Genomic DNA, 19,329 nt, shown 5'->3' on the forward strand with positions numbered 1-19,329 from the left:
ATAACTTCCAACTTACAATCATCTGCAAACTTTGTCGGCCAGAGTCCCTTCATGTTGGCCTGGACTTCAGAGAAGTAGATACCAAACAGGAGTGGACCCTGGACCGAACCCTGTGGGACTCCACTCTTGACTGGTCGGCAGTCTGATTTGGAGTCAGCTACTTTCACACTGTGGGTTCTATCTGTGAGCCAGTTTGCAACCCACCTAGTGATATAGGGGTTGATGCCTAGCTTAGTAAGTTTTTCTATGATTCCTACATGGGGAATGGTATCAAAGGCCTTGGCCAGATCAAGGTAGCTGTATGAACCACCTTACCTTACTTTGTTCATAGAGTGCATTGGTGTATGATGTGGCGGTCATGCAACTATTCTCCATTTGCATGGGTGCCGTGAAGTTAGCCATCTCTGTTTTTAGGATCCCAAAGTTAGCTTTGGAGAAGTTTTTAATGATGGTTACCTTTGTTGGGGGGGTGGTGGGAGGGATGTGGATTTCGAAGGTGATTAGCTTGTGATCGGATCTAACCAGGGAGGAGTTGACTGTTGGTGTAGAGCAACGGTCACCCATGTTAGTAATGACCAGGTCAAGGATGTTGCTACCTCTAGTGGGGGCAAGAACGAGCTGGTCCAGGGCATCGACATTAATAAATTCCAGAAAGCGTTAGGCAAGTGTATTGGTACATGAGAAGCTTTCCCAGTTAATGGAGGGGTAGTTGAAGTCGCCCAGTATGAGAGTGTTAGGTTGGACCCTAATATTCTCTAGGATGCTTAGGAATGTGGAGTGCGAATCTTGGGACATGGTTGTGGACCTATAACAGGCTACAACCTGAATCACTGTCTTATCCAATGTTAGCTGCACCTGAAGTATCTCAGATGCGTTATGTTGAGCTACCAATCTGGAGGTGTGCACATCCTTTATTAATATGGAAACACCACCACCTTTGGAGCTTCGGTCCAAGTTCTGGGGCCAAAAGGTGTGGAATGAGTTGTAGCCTGGTAGTGCAGGGGTGCTTTCTGCTGCCTTGAACCAGGTCTCTGTTGCAGCACAAATGTCGATGTTCTCCATTTTAAGGAGTACTTCGAGCGAGTGCATTTTGAGACTTAGACTTCTAGCGTTGAGCAGCATGACCCTCAGATTGCATTTGTAGCTGTTACGGTGGTAATCTGGTCTTTGAACACTGCTTAAAAAGCACTATAGGGGTGGCAAGGGCCTTAGCCAGTATCCAGAAGCCCAGGGGTCACAGATGCAGGCCATCTCTGGCAAAGCATCGAGGTCTGTCAATCATGTCATCCCAGGCATACATATGCTGGATCCCCTTAGAATGACACCAGAAACTTAGCCAATTGTTGAAATCAATCATTTTCTTCTTCTACTGTGGCATCATTCTGGGTGATGGTAGGATGCTGCTCAGGGCTCGGGTCATACCTGCCTGGGCTACATAATCCGAGAGCTCCTCCATGTCTCTTTTCATGTAGTCCAGGGAGGTACATCTCAGGTCATTCACACCCACATGTACAATGACAGAGTCATATCTGTACCTGTTGTTGAGGGACCTAAGTGCGTGCGTTATGTTGCGGATCCTGGTGCCTGACAGGCAGATGACTGTTATTTTCTCCTTAGTGTGCCTAACTATCAAGTCACCTATGACTGGTGTTGGGCATGCTGTTTTGCCTCAGCGGCTTTGGTTGAGTGGCACACTGTTTAGGACAGTTATGTGTCTCGTAATTGGTGTTGTGTTGTGGTGGTTGGGTGCGTTTCTCCATTGGAGGTCTCTGCTGTTTGGTTAGATTGTTATTGAGAGCCTCCATGAAGGTGGGTGTGTGGTTTGTGTTTTTATGTGAAGACAATGCTGGTGTGTGTTCTGGAGGGCTATGTGTTCCATGTGGCGGGGTGCAAGTGTTGACCTTCTACTCTTGACCAGCTATTCCAGTCTTGGCTGGAGAGTGTGTGGCTTACAATTTGGATATATAAGTGCATTTCTCACAAGTCTGAGAGTTGGGGAGGTAAGAGGAAAGGGTTGTCAGTGTACTTGAGGCAGTTGCTACATTGCCTCAGGATGCCCAAGTTCACCAGGTTAATAGGAGAAAGCACAGAGAACTGATCTTTAGACATGCCTGAAGGGGTGGGGATTAATAAGTACTGGAACTGTTTCCTTGTAGAACGTTTAGTGCTGGTAGCACTTTTGTGTACTACAATAATTGCTACAAGAAGTCTGGTAAAGTGCTAAACTAACAAACTAGTAAACGTGCAGGAGAGGAGAGAACTAGCAGATCTAAAGGAAAATTTGAAGAGCAGACTTTGGCACTGCTTGGAAGCTTACAAACAGTCCTGGATATAGCAAATCTGTATCTGGACTAGATTAGTTACAGAAAAGGTGGGAAACAAGCGCAGATGTGGGCTTTTAAACCAGAAAGTTGAAAGAGATGGAAAAACTGCCCAAATGGTCAATAAACTACAATTTCTGGGCCAAAAACCACTCCTCTTGTGGTAGATAGGCTACCTAGTACTTACCACTCCCACTGATGAGAGAAAGCTTCCCTCCAACACAGAAAGGGATGGGGGGCTCAGAAGCTTACACACAGTCTTGGATACAGCAAATATGTACCTGTACTAGGCTAGTTACAGGAAAGATAGGGAACAAGCACAACGTGGCTTTTAAACCAGAAAGTTGAAAGAGGTGGGAAAACTGCCCAAATAGCCAATAAGCTACAATTTCTGGGCCAAGAACCACTCCTCTTGTGGTAGATAGACTAACTAGTGCTTACCACTCCCACTGATAAGCTAAAATGCTTCCCTCTAACATAGAAAGACTTTGAGGGGGCTCAGAAGCTTACCAACAGTCCTGGATACAGCAAGTCTGTATCTGGACTAGACTAGTTACAGGAATGGCAGGAAACAAGGTTAGAATTTTTTTTTTTTTTTACATGTTGAAATACTATCATTGGTGGCCTGTTGCTATCAATGTAACCTGCATGCCATTGTAATGGCCACTGTGGTTCCATATATGCATTTGTTCTGTTTGCTATGCAACTGTTCTAAATTTGGTGTTTTGTGTTAATGTGAATATCTATGCATGCTGTTATAACTAATCCTGGATTGTGTTGACTATTACTAACTCACATATGTTTTAAAACTGCAACACCATAGCACGTATGGGAAGGCCGGTACCAGCAGACCCACCGCTCACACCTCATCTGGCCATGGCAACTGGGCCAAAGCGCACCTGGGACCCACCCCAGGACCTCCTCCTCTGCTGTTCCTGCACCACCTTTGGGTGGAACCACCTCTGGGAGTGGGGCTCATTACCCCGGGGAATGGGCACAGACAGGACCCTGTCACCTAAAGTCAAGTCCGGGGATTGGTGCATATTGAGCTCCGAAGGGAGTTTGAAGATCTGCTCCACCAGCTTGAGGGCTGTGTGGTGAATTTAGAGGGTCAGCCTGTCCCTCCTGCTCAGCCCCAGCACAGCCACCTTTGAAGCCGTGAAGGAGCAGTGGTGACTGCCCATGGGTGGGGACCTCAGTCCCACTGTTTCCATTTGGGGGCTCATGGGCTTCCGATTTCCAAACACTTCACCCATCCAAGGTATTTACACCCCACATGTGTCATATACTGCCCCTGTATGCTGTCCTGTCTGTCTTGTCTGTCTTCCTACCCAACCTACCTCCCCAAATATATATAATATCCTTCCCCAACCTCCCACTCTCACCTTAAAAAAAGGGGGGCAATCTGTTCCCCAAAAAAATTTCACCCCATACATAGCTGTCCATTTTGCACATGTGTCCAGTGGACACACTTAATCTGTTCTAATTGGCTTCACTACAGATTATTGTTGTCCTCACCCCTCTCCCATGGGTTTTAGTGTCCAAAACTACCTCCAAATTCAGTACATATGCACACCTGTTGCTGTAGAGGAAATGGAAAGCTATGGACCTTCTTTACACCCATCCTGCACATCCCCAGCTACTTTCCCTATTGTTTTTCTCTCTGCTTGCCCCCTTTTTCACCACTTTCCTATCACCCCTTTTTTCTTTACTTTTAAGGAAATTAGCACGGGGGTAAGTGAGAGTAATCACTTTTAAGCAGTAGCAAGCGGGTTTAAGCCTGTTTCGTGGTGGGAAGCAATGGCTACACAGATTAAACACTGTCAGGCTGTCTGTAACATTATTTAACCAGAAGTTAGCATTTCTCACCCCCACACAAAGCCGTGCAAATCCACTTACAACTGCTTAAAAGTGCCTTAATCACTCTGTATCCAATAGCCCTTATTCAGCCAAGCAACAAAATAATCATCCCTTACAAGTCTTGAACCTGAACCCTGCATACCATAGCTACAGTGATTTACCACTAAGCCATTTAAGCTGTACATAAATGTGATGTTTTCTCAAACATATCATGCAGCACAGTAGGGAAAATGTATTTATATATGTAGATGTATGTATGTATGTGTATGTATATATATATATATATATATATATATATATATATATATAGATATATATATATATATAGATATATATATGTATATGGTTTACTATCATAAAATTGATTTCACATACCTCCCAGTCCTCCGATCATCAGTCATAATGTCAAAAAAGGAAAAATCTGCATCTAAAAAAGATCAGACCCATAAATCCACTGAGGACCTTATTTTGAATTACTGAATGGCGCACAAATGAATGCAACGTCCACTGATGACGAAAATGAATCTGCTACGAAGATCTGCTAGTCGCAGTAAATAAAACGGAGAAAAAGGGCGGAACTACAAGACGACACGATTAAAGAGCTACCAGTCGTGAAGACTGTCATTTAAACAGATTACATTTCGAAACAGGTGGATTTATTTCCGTAAAGCGTATGCATAACCTGAAGAACTAAGGAGATTACTTTCTGAGTGTGGAAGGGTGAGTAAAATTGATATGTGAGTAGGTAGTTTAAATGTGTAATGTAAATAACAGTATATTAGCAAAAGTTATAACATATAATGTTTGTACAGCTCATTATGAGCAGTATTATGTGAATACATATTGCTGTAAGTATTAATTGTTCATTGAACTGTGACATCTGTAAGGAGTAATATATTAGATTTCACTAAAATGGAAAAGCATCTTGCTGTAATGGTTTTACAAAGTCTGCATATGTTTTTTAAAATGTATGAGTTGTTGTGTATTGTAGTCAGTATTTGACATTGGCAGTAGATACATGAGCATATAGTCAATGTGTGCTGTGACAGTTGTTTGCATAGTCATCTTTAAGGTTAATTGCATAGTAGTAGGACAATTCCTTTCGGCTATAAGCATTATTCCCTTTGTTGAATGAAGTAGTGGTAGAGCTGACAGTGATTGTTATTACGTTGTGAAATGCACAACAGAAAAGAATACTGCATGATGTTGTGTACCTGTGCAGGTATAAATTATAGCTGTATACTGTTCTGTCTAGTGATTACCAGCAGGCTTTAGTTGTCAGGAAACATGTATCGGCTTAGGTGTCTATCTGTATAGCTGTATAGATAGTATTCGGAAAGGGTAACTGTGTAGTCAGTGCATTTTAAAAATGTTTGTCCATTAGGAGATGTCTTCCACTGGCAATGCAATCCCTTTGTCATGGGTTGTGCTCGTGATACTTGTGATATATACAAGTGATACAGGCATGTATTACATAGCAGTAATACCATTCATTGTTAGTAATCAAGTTACTGTTGTTGATTTGTAGGTGAGCTCAAGTACTATGTCAGACCAACCGACCGTGAGTTATCCTGGTGTTATTGGCTCATTGTATGGCACTGTGAAATCACAGAAAGGTTGCCCAATTCTTTGTATTGATGGCTATCAATACTACCTTGAAAAGAGTAACCCTGTGAAGAATTACTGGTGTTACACTCAGAAGGCAAGGCAGAGGTGTAAGGGCCGTTGTATAATGGAGAAGTGCTGGTGAGGAGAGGCTACTGAAAAGCATTCGTCATTTTCACGCACCAGGTGTGGTCAGGGTAGAGCAGACTAGGGTACGTGAAGCCACTAAAAGGCATGCTGAACAGACTCTTGAGGATCCATGCAGGATTGTGTCTGAGGTCCTGGTAACCATGTATACATATATATATATATATATATATATATATATATATATATATATATATATATATGTATATACACATACATATAAATATATCACTACTGATATATATATATATATATATAGATATATATATATATATGCACAGCATATAAAACAGCCATTATTCTTACAGTTGCCACCTTTTCAAATGGACAGTGTTTGATTCCTACAAATGAGAATTATTGCATGAAACATATTCCCACACAATGCAAAGGACATGACACCACACACAAGTTCGCATACATAGAAATTTTGTGTACTATTTCAAAAGTGCTTGCATCTCCCCTTGCCGGTCCTGTGGTTGGACTGCTTGACTCTCCTCCCGGTAGGTTTTACTACAGTATTTACCTTGCACATCACCATATGTGTTACATACTAAGAAGCTGTATGTTAACTTAATCTAAACCTGCAAGTGTTCTAATGCTGACAGTATCATTATAGATATTTATTTGTGCTGTTCTAACTAATGTCTGCATAGCCACATGATGTTTAGCAAACCATTGTATTAATGTACACTTTCAACTGCTTTTGGGGCTTTTTGTGGTGTTTGTTGACTGTACTTTCGGCAACATATTGTCTCGCCACTGTTATAAGCTGGTTAGCTATAGGGCGCTCACCTTTTTAGGGTGCTGGGAAATCCTATTACTTGCTCATTGCATTTTACACACTGTGACATGCTTCCTTTAGCTGCAGTTTCACGGAGCGAGTTGTTAAGCTGGTAAGCTACTGGATGTTTACCTAAAGGGTGCTGTTATTTCCCGCTACAGTTCCAGGGCACTATATTTAATTGGACATGCTTTTCCTAGCTGTAGCATCAAGAGCCTAGCTGCAAAGCAGTTAAACTATAGGCCACTCAACTATTTAGGGTGCTGTGATATCCTAGTACTTGTTCTTTGCATTGTACACGCTGTGACATGCTTTCTCTATCTGCAATTTCTAAGAGTGAGTTATTCAGCCGGTAAGCTACTGGCCGGTTACCTAAAGGGTGCTGTTAATCCTGCTACTGTCCCAGAGCATTATATTCAATTGCGACATGCTTTTCCTAGCTGTAGCATCAAGAGGCTTGCTGTAAAGCTTATAAACTACAGAACGCTCACCTAAAGACCGCTTTTTTAATCCTGGTACATGTTAAAGCATTTTATTAATGCATTTTACACACTGGGACATGCTTTCTCTATCTGCAATTTCTAAGAGCGAGTTGTACAGCTAGTAAGCTACTGGCCTTTTACCCAAGGGTGCTGTTAATCCCGCTACTGTTCCAGAGCATTTTATTCAATTGCGACATGCTTTTCCAAGCTGTAGCATCAAGAGGCTAGCTGTAAAGCTGATAAACTATAGGACGCTCATCCAAAGAGCGCTGTTTTAATCCTGGTACCTGTTAAAGCATTTTATTAATGCGACACGCTTCTACTAGCTGCCTGCTTGAACATAAAGTGTTTTCTGATGAGTCTATGCATGTGAAATGTTTATAATCCCACACATTAAGACTAAAAGCTCCTACTATAGCCTTACTGCCTTTTTTTACTGGTAAGCTGTTAGTTTTTTATTTCTGTTGTAGTGCTTACAAGCACATTGCACTGTAGATGAAACTGACTTTTTGATATTCTATGTCATATGGAACATCACCAACTCAATGAGCTTTGATCAATATATCTGCTTTTCTGTGCAAAACCTATGATTAATGTAACCTTGATGTACTAGTATTATGCTATACAGTGATTGCTCTATTGGTATGAATGTTTACACTGCTTATTTGCATTGGATTAGATATTTAAATGACTTGCTCTCTACTTTTTACTAATCAATATCTACTCTCCCTGTTCTCATACCATTTATCTACATCTATCCCTAGACTCTCTCTACCTCCTGTAAGACCTTACTAAAACTTTACTCCCCTGTAAAAAGCAATATTGCTGCCTTAACTCTCTACCCCTTCCCTGCATCTACTAGATTATCTAACACTTGTGTATCTCTCTCTTCCAGTTAACCGTCCTCGGGTGCTCCCTCCCCATCATCCAAGTAAATGGAATTTTCCCTCCTGTGTAACCCAGGAGACTTCTATGAATTTTATCTTCTAGCCTGGCTTCATAGAAAGTTACTGCAGAGAGGAATCCCTAAATTCAGAACCTTACCAATGTATGTAGCTTAAGGCTAATTACCTGAACAACTTATTATTTTGTACCACCTATATGTACTAGCCTGCCTTCCCGAGTGTGCATGTTAAGCAGCCTATCGCAGACCCTTGGCCACTCTTCCTCCCTCCAGTCCTGACTTAACCTCAATTAGTATTATAGAATCTGCTCTTGCTAATCCCACAGGTTGATATCTCCTCAACCACTAAGTGGCAATATCTACCACTATAACTCTATATAGCCGGACAACTTTTATTATCCTAAAGTTTTTAATTTTGTTTTTTTATTCCCATACTAAATACAGGTAGATTAGATAACTACTCCTACCCTCTATCCCTAAACCTGTTTAAGTACAAACTCCCATCATCCCAAAGCCCAGACTAACAGTAAGTTTGTAACTTACACTGAATACTTTCTTGCCTGTTGTTTGAACAGCAGTGGCTGATACTTTCTCAGCTGCACTCACCTCTTTTGCTCTTGCCCCTCTCCGTTCGCCCTGTGGGCTCACTCCGCTCCCCTACCCCCAATTCCCATACACCCCCAGGGGTTCTACTCTTATACTACTTAACCACACCCTTCCCCTCCCCACCAATCACTACAAACATTTGAATTTGCCAGCAATCACCTATTCTCTCCTTTCAACTGCCACTCCCTACCTCTTCTACCACACCCTCCACCTCTTCCTATTTACACCTACTATACTTCCATATCTATAACAAAGACCTAACAACTAACCCATCCAAATGTACAAACTACCCACCACAGCCCACTTACAGCTAATACTCATACTCATTCTTCTATCTCCTTTATCTTACCTGCTTACCTCCTATGAACACCTATTATATCCACATCTTCGATTCCCCAATAAGCTGACTACCTCTCCTTCTCTACCCATTCACACTAACCATGTTAGTTTAACATGTACATCCAGCTATCTACTGCCTAAATATCATAGAATAGCCCACATGAGATACAACTCTCTTAATCTCAAACGATCTCTAAACCTATACTGCAAATCCCCTAATCCTAGATTTCAAATACAACTTCTCTCTCTAAAAGATGGAGACATTCACCCAGACCCAGGCCCAACACCTACTACTACCACCCAACTCCTCAACCCCAATCCCTCTACTTTTCATTCCCTTACCAAACCACCAAACTCTCTCTTTATAGCTCACTTAAACATTCATAGTATTAATAACAAACCTGCACAACTCCATTCTCTCTTGGAAGTCTACTCCTTTGACATTCTATGCTTAACAGAAACCTGGTTAAAACCTGTTACTAAAGACAATGAAGTCATCCCACCTGGCTATAATATCTTACAACTTGACCGTATAGCTAAGAAGGGTGGAAGAATTGCTATCTTATTTAAATTAGGCCTACAAATGACTACTTATGACTACAAGCCACCTCAAGACTCTAACTCTGAAATTCTTATTGCCAAACTTCAAATCAACACTGCCAAATCCATTTATATTATCTGTATCTATCTACCTCCTGGCAATAACAGTGCCACCACAGAAGATATCATATGCTGGTTATCTCAAAACTTACCCCAAGAAACCATAATCCTAGGTGATTTTAACATTGATTGGAAGTGTTGCAGTGGTAATCACCCTACTACCCATATTAACCTATTTGGTTTTTCTCAAACCATTACCTCCGCTACCAGGATAAACATGCCAAATAAGAAAGAAAGTACCTTAGATTGGATTCTCATAAATAATCTTCCCCAGACTTATGAAGCTGGAACCCTCCCTGACGATGTGAGTGACCACTCACTCACCTACATCATCAGGCATAAGACCAATCTACCCATTCCAACCATTTGTAGGACAATTAGAACCAAGAAAAACTTTAACCTCAATCTCTTCCAAAGCGAACTAAAAGCATGTAAATGGTCTCCCTTAAAACACCTCCCATTGGAGGAAGCCATTAAATACTTTAATTCAAATTTCCTAGCTATACTCAACCACCATTCTCCAACCCGGTCTATCAGAATCAGAACTAAGTCTGCCCCATGGCTTTCAAAAGAAACCAAGTAAAAAATCCATCTCAGAAATAAATACTGGAATAAGTACCGAATGACTAAAAACCCAGTAGACCAACAAGATTTCAGAAAACTTAGAAATGACACTAAAAAAGCTATACTCTCTGACAAAAGAAACTACTACCTGCAATTCCAACAAATGCACCATAATAAACCACAAAGGTTCTGGGCAAGTATTAACCAACTACTACACCCAGGTCAATCTATCACACCAAACCCACAAGGCACAGACTTGGAAAATCCCAAGCAAACTGCCAATGCCTTTTATACCTTTTTCACTGAAGCCATTCAAACACTTGCCAGTCAGTTATCACCTCATGACTTTCCTTTATCTAACTCTAACTCTATCAAACCTCCTCCATTTCTCTTCCAACCAGTTCCAACAACATATATTCTTACTCTTATCCAAAAACTGAAACCATCCTCTCCTTCAGCTGACAAACTACCCACTGAATAACTACAAATAGCAGCCAAGTCCATCGCCTATCCCATTTCCATCCTGATCAATAGAACCATCAGTGAAGGACACATCCCTAGCATCTGGAAAGTCTCCCATATTATCCCCTTACATAAAGGTGGAAGCTCTACCGAATTCTCCAACTACTGTCCCATAGCCTTACTTTCTCCACTGGCAAAGATCATGGAAAAATGTATCCACAGGCAGATGCTAGGCCACCTAATCCAAAATAATTTACTATCTAGCTGTCAACATGTTGTTTTTTAGTCCTTCCCATAGCACTACTACTGCCCTCATATCTTTTACTGACTGTATCAACAAAAAACGCAACCACAATATGCTTTCCTCTGCATTGTTTATTGATCTGTCCAAAGCATTCAATATGGTAAATCACCAGATACTTTTAAATATCCTTAAATCCCTCTCTCTAGATGAGATTTCTATAAAATGGTTCAAGTCCTACTTAGATAACAGACAACAGGCTGTGCTTTGGCAAAATAATCCATCTACCCACCTCCCTGTTAACCTTGGTATTCTTCAAGGATCCATATTAGGGCCCTTACTCTTCTCTATATTTATCAATGGCCTTCACCTAGCTATCCCCCAAGCCACATGCATCCAATACACAGACAACTCCGCTCTTATATGCTCATCCATAACCAAATCTGAACTTCACTCCCTCACCCAAAAAGTGTGTAGCACAGTTGAACAATGGTTTACTCAGTGCTGACTCCTCCTTAACCCCCAAAAAAACTAAACTCCTCCTTTTTACTCCTACTCATAATTCCTCAACAATAGACTTCACCGTTACATCCAATAATGGTATTCTTGTATCGCCTGAACCTACAACCAAACTACTAGGTATCACCATAGACAACAACCTCAACTTTGACACCCATATCAATAATACTCTAAAAACTGTTAACAGAAAACTAGGCACTCACTACAGGATCATACCCTTCCTTTCTCCTTCAGTTAGAATAACTATTGCTCACACTCATCTAATCTCTACTCTCCTCTATGCCTCACCCATATACACAAATCTTTCTAGGAACAACATCAATAAAATGGAACATTCCTACAATAACATAGCCATATTTGCTACAGGAACCAACCACTGTTATAATCTAAAGCAGCTAGGATGGCTTGAACTTCAAAATCAGCTTAAATTCCACCAGCTGACCATTGCCCATAAGACCCTTTACCAACCTACCAATACTCCTATACTATCTACCCTCATCATCCCCTATACCAATCTGAAGAGCTTACGATCAACTTCTTGTAGATATTTCAAAATCAAACAACAAAGCTGGGGACTCTTTCTTCTCTAATACTGTTGAAAAATACTGGAACCTACATCCTAGTGAACTTTCCTCACTTCCCTCAATATCATATTTCAAAGGTAAACTAAAACTCTCCCTCAGAACACACTGGTTATGCCCATGTACTAAGCCTGACTAAGCATCCAGCTCTTCTAATCTTGCTTCTGCCTACCCTCTTATTGCCATTAATCTAGTCCTAGTTTCCTTAATACAACAGACCCTTGTCCTACTATATACTATTACTTCCATCTTCTGGGATATTATGTTTCTGACTACTTTTGTTTTTTTTTACTAACATTATTATATTATAACCTATCTTCTTTTGTTTACTATGTATTATCCTGCATTTTTTAATGTATTGTGCCTGCATTTCTTTGTACTATGTTTTGAATGTCTACCCTCTTTGATATCTCAACACACATTGGAAATATGAACAGTTCTTATGTGATTTTTGTTTGTATATGAAATGTTTTGTTTATGGTTTCATGGAGCTTATCTCCCCAGGCCTCTACTGAAAATGGACATGTATCCAGTTAGACTAGCTCGGTCAACAAATGTAAAATAAAATAAAAAATAAATAAATACATACATTTCAGTTGTTTATGCCATTTCGTATAGCAGTTAGGTGTTTGAAATACATAACTGATTAATGCAACTCTCAAACAAAACATATGATACAGTAATCTGCAAAACATAACATAATTTGCTGTCTAGGCTAAAGCCTTCAAGTAGTACAACAGTAAAAACACACTTGCCTTGAAGACAAGAATCAATCAACACTTAATTACAGACGTAGTTCAACAGCCTCCAATTACACTCTGTACTCAACCCCTAGGGGGAAAGTATTAGTTGTCACAATGTAAATGTATATGTTACATAACAATGCTTAACTTAAAATAGCACTATCACACTGACAAAAAGAACTGTGTGTAATACAGTAAGCTCTAGCCCACCACTGTTCCCATGGTGAAACATATGAAAATGTACAGCCATATACCTTAATGTTTCTTACTACTGATATCACTCATATGTTGTAACAGCCTAGGTTAAAAACATTTAATACCCCTCCCCATAAAATGTCTTACAAGGGCATATAACAGTGTTCTACATACACTAACCTCTGGACTATACAAAGTCACACATTTTGTCCAGCTGTAGCCCTCATATATATGGACCACACCCCACAATTTTTGTGGGAGTCCACAACATCAGTGGAATGATAGCAGGAATGCCAGCACTAAATAATGATAGGCCACTACTTACTAACCTCTTACTGCATGACATTTGGACAAAGCCTGGTATATAGGTGGCAGACAGAGGCTGGAACACAAGGCATAGTTGAAATATTGCTGTTATACACTGTGAAAGTTGCTGGTGTTACAGGATTGGTAGTAACATACCCTTATTCAAGGATATGAAGTCAGAAACACAAATAGATATTGCCATGTACTGATAGCAATCAACGGAGATAATGCCACTGATATATCAGAGACAAGACCTGTGTGGGGAACAGACAAATCATAACAGCCAATCCTCGGCCATCATGTGGATAGGCCCACAGTTGAGAGCTATGCAGAGTGCATTCCATGCAAAACTAACATGTAGAGACAAACCCTGTAAAACTGTTAGTATTCAATGCATATAACAGCAATACTCACACATTGTCCATAGGTCTGGAAGTTTATACAAACATGTAGTAGGCCTGTGTCTGCAAGTTCTGTTGTAAGAGGTATTGCGACATGCTGTCTGTGCTACCCATACACAGGAAGGATGTCTTCCATACAGGCAAGGTAAAAGGATAACGCCCACATGATGTAGTCATTTATAGTAGTGGGTTGCTATGATATTGGCTATTTGAAGTACTACACAGCTGGCTGCATGCAATTAGCAAGTAGGGAACACTAATTGGTGCAGAAGCCATCACCTGATCATGAGCATCACCTACAAAAGCTATGGTGAAACCTATTCAAACCAACTAGATTCCTGTAGTGGAGAGAAAGATAGAGAGAAAAAAACAAAAACAAAAATAATACTAAAAAACAAAAATATTACAAAAAAAACAAACAAATCAAACAAGGAAGACATCCAAGTGGTACACAGAAGAGAGCACAATAATAAAACAGATATGTGAAATATGTCAGCTTGTAATTGAATATAGTACTTGGTCTGCAATAATGGGATAGATGATGTTGAAAAATGTACATGTGCCATCAAGACTTGCTGTAATGATATCCTGCTGAGCAACTGCTATGGACATAGCATCTGGCCTTTTGGGCAGTGGGCCATACCTGTCAACTGTGCAGTTCTGCAGAGAATGTCAACATTTAAGCCACCATAGTGTTTGTTCTGTTCCTCCCAAAATGTATATTACTCTGGCCAATAACTGAAGGTGGAAGTAATGAAGTCATGATAGACACATGAGTTTCAGACCCCACCACCTTCAGAACAGTCATGGTAATGTGAAATGCATCATTCACAAACTTCATAGGTTTGCAATAGGCATATCTACGATCTGTCCCTGTATATCCTCGCCTAATGTTAGGCTGTGTCCACATGTGACCAATACAGTGCAGCTATGGAGGAAGGAGGTTCAGAGTGTGGATCCGATGTCTGAATGCACTATATATATATATATATATATATATATATATATATATATATATATATATATATATATATATATATATATATATATATATACATACACACACACACTCAAGAACCAGGTGCTCAGTGAAATGTGTGCACGGACCTACGCTAACATGCCACACTACTGCGTCCAGCACCAACAGAACAATCAAATACCCATGTGGGTATTTTAAAGCCCATAATCAACAATAAAACACCATTCAAGGACAAGGCAATATAACACCCACATAGTTTATTGTCCAACTCTCAACTGTGCATACACAAACCTAGGTTTTCTCCCACTGTCGTCATCAGTGTGTATTGCAATCAAGGAACAGAAACCTATTTATCCACATTACATCACTCATTTATTTAAAGGCACAGTGTGCCCAGTATCAAAAATACTAAACACAAAACCCCCAAACTTCATATAGTAGACTGATTTTTATGGTACTATTACTCTAATTACAGCCTGTATCATTACTATTTCATCTCCATGATACCTAGCACCTATCATGCCTAAATAATCTTACCAATGGTTATTTAGACCTGGTTTAAATAATGCTCCTAAATACACAATCCACTTACTGGCTAGCGTTAAATTTTCCCCTACTACCTGATCATTACCCAGAAAAATAAAACATGCTCCTGTATGCATTTGAGTGTGTTTATATAGTGCACTCCATGCTCTTTTACAATTGATATCACTTATATGTAGTGCTATTCTCTTTCCGAAAATTAAAGAGGTCTGCCCCACATAAAAAGCCCCACGTTGGCACACCGCCATATAAACCACCCATTGACTACTACATGTGATCAAGTGTCTTATGTCATATACTTTGGGTGTATTTATAGACGTAAATGACTTTGTTTTAGAAACAACCTTACAGTGAACACAATGTTCACAAAATGTACTACCCACTGTTTTACTAACCTGGTTATTCACAACATATTTTTGACTCTTCTTAAAGTTAGCTAAACTTTCACCTATGGTCTTCCCTCTCCTATAACCAAAGGAACACTGTGTGTCTATTAATGTACCCAAAAACCTATCGGTTTTCAATATATGCCAATGTCGCTGTATTATATCTTTAATTTTGAAGCTGTTACTTCCAAACTTAGTCATGAACCTAATTACCTGGTTTCCTTCTACTTGTGGTGGCTCAACCCCCACCAATAGTTGCATTCTAGGAATAGAATCTGCCATACATATAGCTCTATCTACTTCTCGAGCTTTGTATCCCCTTGCCAGAAATCTAGACCTCATCTGTTTGGCCTGTGCCTGAAAATTATCCGGTTGACTACATATACGCTTAAGTCTTTTAAATTGAGCTTGGGGGATATTATTAATAATATGATGTGGGTGGTTACTATCTGCCCTTAACAATGAATTCTTGGTAAATGGCTTCCTATATAAACTAGTATGTACCACACCTTCACTGGCCTTGGTAACCATGACATCCAAAAATTCAATTCTTTTCCCTTCCAGTTTACCACTGAACTGAATCCAATATTGATTTTCATTAAGGAAGTTAACAAACTGTTGCCACCTATCAATTGTACCCTGCCATGTCATGAATTGTGCCAGACATAACCCTGACTCCACAGCAATAGTGAAGGCACTGTGTGACCTCCAAGGGCTTTACACGTGAGCTGAACTTGCAATCCGGCAGAGTTGGGGGACATTTGTAAGGCGGAGTGACAAAATAATGGCAAGTGAAGATGGGCCATGCTAGTATACCCCTTCCAGGAATAGTGGCTGCTGTAGTTCACTTAACAGGTGCTGCAACAAACCATCATGTTAAGGGTGTGCATACTTATGCAACCCACATATTGTAAGCATCTCAATCAGCAACTGCACAACTAACACATTTGTTTCATACTGCATTTGATTGCACTGGTCATATGTCACATATCAGGTGTGTGTAATATTAACATATGCAGTATTGTGGTCCCATTGCATATCAGTGAAGAGGCTGGCATGTCAATAAGGGTATGTAGGTAGCCTTTCTGTGTTGGAAGAAAGCCCTCTAGCTTATCGGTGGGAGTGGTAAACACTAGGTAGCCTGTCTACCACGAGAGGAGAGGTTCTTGGCCCAGAAATTGTAGTTTATTGACCATTTCTACAGTTTCTCCATCTATTTCAACTTTCTGGTTTAAAAGACCACATCTGCGCACGTTTCCCATTTTTCTTGTAACTAACCTACTGGATAGCACTAGAAAGCCTTAGACTGATACAAGCCTTCTAGCTTAGGAGAGAGACTTTGGAGTGATTAAGTATCAGTTTTCTGTACAATCTTGCTGTACTTAACTGTTTTCTGCCTAAACGCAGATTTTCCAGCATCTATTGTGATTTAAAAGCTTGTTTTTTTCACATATTGTACTTATTTGACTGCCTGCACTTTTAAAAAGTTGTTTTTTGTTTAAATAATTTGTATAACTGTTGTAAGCTGTCACCCCTAGGCTTCCAAATACTGGCCAAGGCTCTTGCTGCCCCCATAGTGCCTTTTTTTAGGCAAGGCTCAAAAGTCAAACCCACTTCTGTAAACAGCACAATTAACAAAAAACTGAGGGTTATACTACTCAATGCCAGGAGTTTAAATCTCAAAATGCACGCGCTCGAAGCACTCCTCAGTATGGAGAATGTCGACATCTGTGCAGTAACTGAAACCTGGTTCAAGAATCCAGAGAGCACCCCAGCAGTACTGGGCTACAACTCATACCACACGTTTCGGCCACAGAACATGGACCGAAACACAAAAGGGGGGGTGTATCCATATTCATCAAGGATACCTACACCTCCAGGTTAGTGGCGCAACATGATACCTCTGAGATCATCCATATGTAACTAACATAGGGCAAATCTGCAATGCAAATTGTAGCCTGCTACAGATCACCCTCCATGACCCAGGACCACCACTCCACCTTTCTGGAGACAATGGAAAACATGAAGGTCCTACCAAACACCCTGATATTGGGCAATTTCAATTACCCTACCATTCACTGAGAAAACTACCTGAGTACAAATTCCCAGGCCCAGAGCTTCCTGGAATTCATCAACTCAAATGCCCTGGATCAGCTGGTAAACTCCCTTACCAGTAGTGAAAACATATTGGACCTGGTCATCACCAACATGGGCAACAGGTGCTCCACACCGGAGGTCAACCTGTCACTGGTTAGATCAGACCATAAACTAATCACTTTGGATGTGCACACCCCAGCATCCCCAAATAAGGAAACCACAGTAAAAAACTTTTCTAAAGCAAACTTCACCTTACTTAAGACAGAGGTGGTAAGTTTCACAGCCCCTACACTAAAGAATAATGCTGCCCAAGATGCAGAAATCTTTACAAATGCACTTTGTGAGCACCTACAAGGATGCATGGATCATGCCATACTTAGCAAAACCAAGACTCACTCCTCTAAGAGAAGGAAACCAGTTTGGTGGACCCCTGCAATAAACAGGCTATACAATAGAAGGAGGAAACTAGTTAAGAAAAAAAGCAAATCCCAAGAAGGAAAGACATCCCTGATCAGTATCAGTAAGAAACTAAGGTCCCTCATAAAATCATCCAAGGCTAACTTTGAAAGAAAAATAGCCCAGGATTCAAAAGATAACCACAAAGCCTTCTTTAGCTATGTTAAGAATCTAAGTGGCAACTCACAGATATGCACTGAACTAGTGCAAAATAGCACAAAATATACTGAACCTACTGATATTGCCAACATCCTGGCAGATAGATTCAGTGCAAACTTCACCCCCCTCTCACCTCCAAAAGGGCCCACAACAATACCGGAAAAGAATAGTGTCCCAAAAAATACAGACGCACAGGTAAAAACAGCCCTTTCAAAAGCCAAAAATACAGCATCAATGGGACCAGATGGTGTCCCAGGCTGTGTCTTGCACGAACTACAGAATGAACTAATCCTCTACCTAAACACACTGTTCAACCTCAGCCTCTCCACAGGCTATGTGCCCATAGAATGGTGCACAGCAATGGTTATTCCTCTCCACAAAGGAGGGGCCACAACTGACCCTGGTAACTATTGCCCCATAAGTCTGACTAGCCTGGTCTGCAAGACTATGGAGCACATCATCATGGAACTCATTAAAAAAGACATTGGGAACCTCCAAACACTTGACCCGACCTAGTTTGGCTTTGCTAAGGGCAGATCATGCCTACTAAACCTGGTTTACTTCTTCGAGACAGTCACCAAGGCCATAGATGAGGGAAAGGTGGTTCACACAGCCTATCTTGACCTCACCAAGGCTTTCAACACCATTCCCCACTCGGGTATTACAGAAAAACTCACCAGCCTGAACATAAACCCCTACGTCATGAGATGGGTTGCCAACTGGCTTACAGACAGAACTCACACGGTAAGAATAGCGGGCTCCAGGTCTGACTCTAAACCAGTCACAAGTGGTGTCCCGCAAGGCTCGGTCCTGGGACCCCTACTGTTCGGCATATACTTCTCAGAAGTACAGGCAAACACAGGAGGACTACGGCTAACCTAGTTTGCCGATGACTGCAAACTGGGAGCCATAATTGACACTCTGGCTGACACGGACATCCTCCAAAAGGGCCTTACTGAGATGGACACCTGGTGTCAAAGTCATGGCCTCAA

Source organism: Protopterus annectens, chromosome 1.part1, assembly GCF_019279795.1.
Source record: "Protopterus annectens isolate FY-2018-M chromosome 1.part1, PAN1.0, whole genome shotgun sequence".
NCBI lineage: Eukaryota > Metazoa > Chordata > Ceratodontiformes > Protopteridae > Protopterus > Protopterus annectens.